This window comes from Schistocerca piceifrons, chromosome 4 (assembly GCF_021461385.2).
Source record: "Schistocerca piceifrons isolate TAMUIC-IGC-003096 chromosome 4, iqSchPice1.1, whole genome shotgun sequence".
Taxonomy (NCBI): Eukaryota; Metazoa; Arthropoda; class Insecta; order Orthoptera; family Acrididae; genus Schistocerca; species Schistocerca piceifrons.
The window spans coordinates 318,429,615-318,435,614 of record NC_060141.1 but is presented as its reverse complement, the minus strand read 5'-3'; positions in this window follow the sequence as shown (position 1 = coordinate 318,435,614).

Here is a 6,000-nt window from a genome sequence, read left to right as displayed (position 1 = left end):
GGGACTATTTTACCTCCGAAATATTTTACCCAAGAGGACGCCATCATCATTTAATCATACAGTAAAGCTGCATTCCCTCAGGAAAAATTATGGCTGTAGTTTCCCTTTGCTTTCAGCCGTTCGCAGTACCAGCACAGCAAGGCCGTTTTGGTTATTGTTACAAGGTCAGATCAGTCAATCATCCAGACTGTTGCCTCTTCAGGAACCACACGTTTGTCTGGCCTCTCAACAGATATCCCTCCGTTGTGGTTGCACCTACGGTACGGCTATCTGTATCACCGAGGCACGCAAGCCACCCCACCAACGGCAAGGCCCATGGTTCATGGGGGGGGGGGGGGGGGGAATATGACGATTCCAAATTTATATAAAAATCTCGTACTGCTACTTTTCAATCTAATGCTCGAGAAACTGGAGCGTATGAATGAAATGTGAAACTATTTTCTAACATAAAGCTTTTTCCTTGTAGTAGGCCTAATAGGCGTTTTATGTTGCTCTTCGTGAATTATATTCTGTCGTGTTATAAAAATGAGCATTTGTACCAGAACAGAATCGATTATTAGGTGTGTGTTACAATTTCTGCAGTGTTAGAAACGCCTATTTTGTTTTATCTAGCAGACAGCGACAAAATAGACGTAATCAGTATTGGGTACTATTTGTATTAACAGCAGACAATGATATTTCGATTATTCATGTAGGAAAACATTTGACGAACTTTGATGAGGTAATAGATTCTGTCACAGAAAGGAAAGCACGCCATGTAAAGCTGTAGCAAGATTAGAGAGAAAACAATGCTGGGAGCTAGGGATTGAAGAAATGTGTACTGTATTACTTGTCTCTTATCTTTACTGGTTTTATGTATCCTATATTTAATATTATGTTCGCCCAAAAAAGAAAGTTATTAGCTAACAGGCAATAAAGAGTGCAAACTTTCTTTGAGTTCTTGTCCTCTCGATTACAAATAATCCCATCCAGTATTAATTGCGAGTTCTTTTTTTAAAAGAGGGGCAGGGTGTCAAACTGGGCGACTGGGAGCAGGAGAGGCACCACAGGACATTTTCCCCCTGCGGGTCCGGGGTAAGAATAGGCCCAAGGTATTCCTGCCTGTCGTAAGAGGCGACTAAAAGGAGTCCCTCCCCCTGAAGGGGGTAGTTTGCGCCTGGGTCCAGAGATGGACGGTTCAACGACTTACATTTGTGGTCATTTTGGTTTTTCGCTTATTCTCGTTTCTTCCTTCCTTTGTTTGTTTCCTTTCTTTGTCCTTCTCCCTCTATCACTGTCTTCATTACTTTATACCTTGCCTTCTTCTCCTTGCCTTCTCCTTGCCTCCTTCTCCTTGCCTTCTTGTCCACCCTAAGATCCCCATCTCGGTGTTTGAGACAGTTTGTCCTTTCTCTCCCTCTCTCCCTTTATTTTTCCTATTCTTCTTTCCTCCCTGTGCGTGCCTGAAGGCCGACCCACGCGTTCGCACGCTTAGCCAGTGATGGGGTAAAACATAGTTCTCCACCCTGGGTAGACAAGTAGGTCCCATGCACACCCTCTGGTAAAGGCCAGGCCCAGGGAGGGGTGATTGCCCAAGCTGACACCTTCCGACCATGCAGATTGGTCCCTCCGTCCATTTCTCAGGACGTGTGACCTGAGGTGTAAACATTCACCTAAGGCGGGAGCGCCCTCTGAGAGGCTTCCCACAAGGAAGGAGTGCGCCATCGGAGACGCTGGCAATCATTGGGGATTCATCCGCAATATGATTTCTATTCTTCTTCTCTCTCGACTTCTGCCCAAAAATGGAAACTTGACCAGCCACCAGTGATAAAAGTACTACCGCCTGCCCCAAAGTTCCTCGTAGTTTCTAGATCTGAGGACAGAAAGGATTTTTCATCTGTCAACCCTTTTGTTATTCAGAAGGGCGTAGATGCCATAGCCGGACCTGTCAAATCTTGTACCAGGATGCCAAACGGTACCTTGTTGTTGGAAACTCAGAGTGCCTTTCAGGCACAGAAACTCCTTTGGGCCACACTACTGTGCACGTTCCCTGTCTGGGTGGAGGCTCACCACACTTTGAATTCGTCGCGGGGTGTGGTATATACTAGATCACTCGACGGATTGGCTGATGAGGAGATTCAGTCTCTCCTCGCTGAGCAGGGCGTGACGGCTGTCCATAGGGTTATGAAAAAGGTCAACAATGACCTTGTACCGACCCAGACACTTTTCTTGACCTCTGATAGTGTTCAGCTGCCGTCGCGCATCAAAGCGGGCTATGAGGTTATTTCTGTTCACCCCTACGTCCCGACACCTACGCACTGCTACCAGTGTCAGCGTTTTAACCACACCCGTCAGTCTGGTTCTAACGTGGCTAAATGCGTCACTTGTGACAGGGATGCCCATGAGGGTGACTGTCCACCTCCGTCTCCTCGTTGCGTGAACTGTCAGGGTGACCATGCAGTGTCCTCTCGCGACTGTCGCATTTACAAGGATGAACGCTGTATACAGGAAATTTGGGTCACAGAGAAAGTGTCCACCTTGGCTGCTCGCAAGCTTTTTGCTAGTAGGAAGCCCACGCTGCTCCCAGCGGGGAAATACAGTACTGTCCGCGGCTCTCCTCGGACTACCAGGGAGGTGGCGAAGCAGACACGCAATCTGACCTTTAGCGCTACGGTCGTCCGTTCGGCCAGTGCTAAGATCGCCCAGTCAATGTCTCCTCTTCCTCCCGTCACCCCTAAGACACAAGCACCTTCATCAGCTTCTGCCAAGACTAAGACCCAGAAGTCAGATGCACGGGCCTTCAAGAAGAAACCGTCCTGTGAAGACTTCTTACATACCCAAACCCCCAGCCATCGACCAGTACTTCGACTAAATGGCCTTCCAAGAAGGCCCATAGGAAGAAAAGTTCTCCTTCTCTGCCATGGCGCGTTTCTTCTCCTGCGCCACCCAGCGGTTGCCACCCCAGGCCGTCATCTGTTTCGCCTGGCTGCACCACTGGTTGCCGAACATCTGGCCGTTCACCGGCCGATGAAGCTCTCCCTCCCGACCATCTTAACATGGTGGCCAATGAACCTATTGAAAAAATGGACAATGACTCTCTTCCTATTGATAGCGGCAGCAGTGCTTGCTTGAAGCCGGGCCCTCAGCGGCCTTCGAGGTGGTCCGGGATGATATCTACTACGATCCCATCACATTGCACACCAATCTGCAGGCAGTTGCCGTCCGAATTACCCTCCCCTCTTTCACATTTTCCATTTGTACTGTTTACACTCCATCGTCGTCTGCCGTTACTAGGGCAGACATGATGCAAATTACTGCTCAGCTACCTGCACCATTTTTGTTGACTGGAGACTTCAATGCCCACCATCCCCTTTGGGGCTCTCCAGCATCCTGCCCGAGAGGCTCCCTGTTAGCAGATCTTTTAAGCCTCCTCAATCTTGTCTACCTCTATACTGGCACCCCTACTTTTCTTTCGGACACAACTCACACCTATTCCCATTTAGACCTCTCTATATGTACTACCCAACTTGCACGTCAGTTTGAGTGGTAGACTCTTTCTGATACGTATTCGAGCGACCACTTCCCTTGTGTTATCCATCTCCTGCATCATACCCCATCTCCATGCTCAACTAGTTGGAACATCTCCAAAGCAGACTGGGGGCTCTTCTCTTCCAGGGTGACATTTCAGGATCAAAACTTCGCAAGCTGCGGTAGTCAGGTTGCACACCTCATGGAAGTCATTCTCACTGCTGCTGAATATTCCATCCCTCATACTACTTCTTCTCCACGTCACGTACCGGTCCCCTGGTGGACCGCAGCATGTAGGGACGCTATACGTGCTCGTTGATGTGCTTTACGCACCTTTAAATGCCACCCTACGATGGCGAATTGTATTCATTATAAACGATTATGTGCGTAGTGTCATCGTGTTATCAAAGAAAGCAAGAAAGCCAGCTGGGCTGCTTTCACAAGCTCCTTCAACAGTTTTACTCCTTCTTCTGTTGTCTGAGGTAGCCTGCACCGGCTATCTGGCACTAAGGTCCACTCACCAGTTTCTGGCTTGACAGTTGCGAATGACGTCCTTGTGGCCCCTGAGGATATCTCCAAAACCTTTGGCTGATTTTTCGCAGAGGTTTCAAGCTCCGCTCCCTGCCTTCCTCCCCCCCAAAACGGGCAGAGGAGGCAAGGCCACTTAACTTCTGCTCCTCGAATCATGAAAGTTATAATGCCTCATTCACCATGCAGGAACTCGAAAGTCCACTTGCCCGGTCACGGTCCTCCGTCCGGGGCCTGATTCTATTCATATTCAGTTGCTGAAGAACCTTTCTCCTGCGGTAAAGGATTTCATCTTCGTACTTATAATCGCATCTGGATTGAGGGTCATGTTCCCACATGCTGGCATGAATCTATTGTTGTCCTGATTCCTAAGCCGGGGAAGGACAAGCACTTGCCTTCCAGTTATCGACCCATTTCCCTTACCAGCTGAGTCTGTAAGGTGATGGAAAGAATGGTTAACTCTCGTTTGGTTTGGCTGCTAGAATCTCGACACCTACTTACCAATGTACAATGTGGATTTCGTAGGCGCCGCTCTGCTGTTGACCATCTGGTTACCTTGTTGACCTTCATTATGAATAACTTCTTGTGGAAGTGCCAGTCAGTGGCTGTGTTCTTTGATTTGGAGAAGGCTTACGACACCTGTTGGAGGGTGGGCATTCTCCGCACCATGCATACATGGGGCCTTCGTGGTCACCTCCCTCTTTTTATTGATGCATTTTTAATGGATCGAAAGTTCAAGGTACGTGTGGGTTCTGTCTTGTCCGACGCCTTTCGCCAGGAGAATGGGTTGCCACAGGGCTCAGTTTTGAGCGTTGCTCTCTTCACCACAGCGATCAATCCAATAATGGATTGCCTCCCAGCTGATGTATCAGGCTCCCTTTTTGTGGATGATTTTACCATCTATTGCAGCTCGCAGCACACGTTTCCTGGAGTGCTGTGTTCAGCGTTGTCTTGACCATCTTTACTCCAGGAGTGTCGTCTATGGCTTCCGTTTTTCTGCCGAGAAGACGGTCTGTATTAACTTCTGGCGCTACAAAGAGGTTCTCCCACCATCTTTACATCTCGGTCCCGTTGCTCTCCCATCCGTCGAGACAACAAAATTTTTAGGTCTTACATTTGACAGGAAACTTAGCTGGTCTCCACATGTGTCATATTTGGCTGCCCGTTGTACCCGTTCCCCAAATGTTCTCCATGTTCTCAGCGGAACGTCGTGGGGAGTGGATCGAACCGTCCTACTTCGCCTATATCAGTCGATCATCCGCTCAAAGCTGGATTATGAGAGCTTTGTATACTCCTGTGCTTGGCCGTCCATCTTACGCTGCCTCAACTCTATACAACATCAGGTGTTACATCTTGCGACCGGAACGTTCTATACTAGTCCCATTAAGAGTCTTCATGCTGAAGCCGGTGAATTGCCACTAACCTACCGGCGCGATATACTGCTTTGTCGGTATTCCTGTCGGCTATTATCAATGCCCAACCACCCATCTTATCGTTCCTTTTTTGACGATTCTATCGACCGTCAATACGGGTTGTATGTACCTGCCCTGCTACCCCTTAGAATTCGCTTTCGTAGTCTCCTTCAGCAACTTGATTTTCCACTCCCTGCAACCTTTAGAGTGGGCGACAGCCAAACGCCACCTTGGCTCCAGGCTCAGGTTCGCGTTCGCATTGACCTAAGCACGCTCTCAAAGGAGGTTACCCCAGCTTCGGTATACCGCTTGCGGTTTGTCGAACTTCGTTCGAAGTTCATTAATACGATCTTCATTTATACAGATGGCTCTAAGACGAATGACGGTGTTGGGTGTTCTTTTATTGTCGGGGCACGTGGTTTCAAATACCGGCTCCATGGCCATTGTTCGGTCTTCACAGCTGAGCTATTTGCCCTCTATCAGGCTGTTCTTTACATCCGCCGCCACCGACATTCTGCTTATGTCATCTGCTCTGATTCTCTGAACGCCATCC